Source organism: Macrobrachium rosenbergii, chromosome 8 (genome assembly GCF_040412425.1).
Source record: "Macrobrachium rosenbergii isolate ZJJX-2024 chromosome 8, ASM4041242v1, whole genome shotgun sequence".
Lineage (NCBI taxonomy): Eukaryota > Metazoa > Arthropoda > Malacostraca > Decapoda > Palaemonidae > Macrobrachium > Macrobrachium rosenbergii.
Window position 1 is genome coordinate 32973600 of NC_089748.1, and position 2060 is coordinate 32975659.

Below are 2060 nucleotides of genomic sequence, written 5' to 3' on the forward strand. Positions count from 1 at the left end.
ATATATACCCAGATGGTAGGGGGAGGGGGAGAAGGGAGGGATAGATAGATAGTTGGTGGGTACACTCCTCTGGGGGTATATATATATACCAAGAGGGTAGGGTAGGAGGAGGAGGGGTAGGAGGAGTAGGAGGAGGTATACAAATGGAGGTTTATATCTTCGAAGTGTCTCCTGCCTTTACTCGTCTCCATCCGGAGCTACGAAGCAGGACAGCTAAGGCTGCTGCAGGCTTTATAAAGCTATAAAGGCTGAGCCTTTCCCGCCGCGTCTCACCTTCCTAAAGCGGCTTTTTCCTGGGTTTCTTCGGCGCAGTCGAGTTTTTTGTTCAGCAACTACAGCGTGTAATCAAGGCCACCGAAAATAGATCTATCCTTCGGTGGTCTCCGTATAATGCTGTATGAGCTGAGACCATGAAACGTTAACCACGGCCTGGTGGTGGCCTGGCGTATATCGTTGCCAGATGCACGATTATGGCTAATTGTAATAACCTTAAATAAAATAAAAACTACTGAGGCCAGAGGGCTGCAGTTTGGTATGTCTGATGACTGGAAGGTGGATGATCAACATACCATTTTGCAGCCCTCTAGCCTCAGTAGCTTTTAAGATCAGAGGGCGGACAGAAATAGTGCGGACAGAATAAAGTGTGAACGGACAGACAAATTCGCCACAATAGTGTTCTTTTACAGAAAACTAAAAAGAATAAAGGAAAACACGTCCAGATCTCACGAGGAATGTTCTTAGCTTCCTCGGATATTGACAGGAGATGAAATTGTAGAATGTCTCCTTACACTACGGTCTCTGGGATCGTTCAAGGTCCACATACTTCATTAATTTTATTTTATAAAATTTGCGATTCAGCTCGATGCTCAACAAGAATGAATGAAAACAAGTCCAGATCTCGCGAAGAATGCTTTTGACCTCCTAGTTTGTTGACACGAAATGAAAATGCAGAATGTCTCTTTGGATTACGGAAGTTACGGCCTTGAATTACAATCTATGGGAACTTTCAGAGTACACTACTCTGTCATTTCTAAAATCCACATTCCAGCTCATTATTAATAATAAATAAAAGGGAAACGCGTCCAGATCTCACGACATATGGCCATACTTCCTACGTTGTTGACAAGGGATGAGAATGCAGAATGTTTCTTTGGATTACGGAATTACGTCTCTGGAACGGTCAGGGTACACTACTCTATCACTCATGTTCTGAAATCTACTGTACATTCCAGCTCAATATGAAAAAGAATGTTCTTAATGTTCTTAAAGAATAATGGAAAACACGTCCATATCTCGCCAACAATGTTCTTAACTTCCATGGATATGGACAAAGAGATGACAGTGTAGAATGTCTCCGTGAATTACGGAATAAGGTGGCATCTGGGGCGTCCAGGATACCCTACTCTTAATCATTTTTTAAAATCCATATTAACTGATTTCGTCGATTGAATGGGTACCGGGAAGAGCAAAAGAAGCAAAAACAAAAAAACTTATGATTCCTAAGTGCCACATGACATTAGTTTATTGGTTCGACGTGAATTGTCTCCTATATTTTTTTTTTACTCTAACTAGTGACATGAAAGAAAATGGGTTCAACATCGAAAACAGAAAACGGGGTCTGAATCAAATTCACTACCTTGCTTATAGACATGAATTCGTTAACGAAAATGTTAAGATTTAGCCTTAAATTCGTTGTAAAGTAAAGTTTACAAAACTGCAACGACTGCAGTAATGGATGGAATCTATTACTAAGAAAACTAAAGTTTGCTGAGATAAAAGGAAAAAAAGATTTGCTATATAGGCATAAAATAAATAGTGAATAAGCAAGTACATTTGCTCCGGACAGATTTATCTCGAGGAATCTGGAAAATTTACTTTTTTCTCAAGTTCTATTGTAAACAGTTCATTAATGCTTCTGAGAAGGGGATGGATAACCAAATCTCCATAAAATAATAAAACTGAAGACCTTTGAAATTACATAAAGGAATCTATATGATGGATGTTATGAATACAGAAAGTCTTCATATTCTGTTGAGTAAAATTCTATAAACGCAAAAACA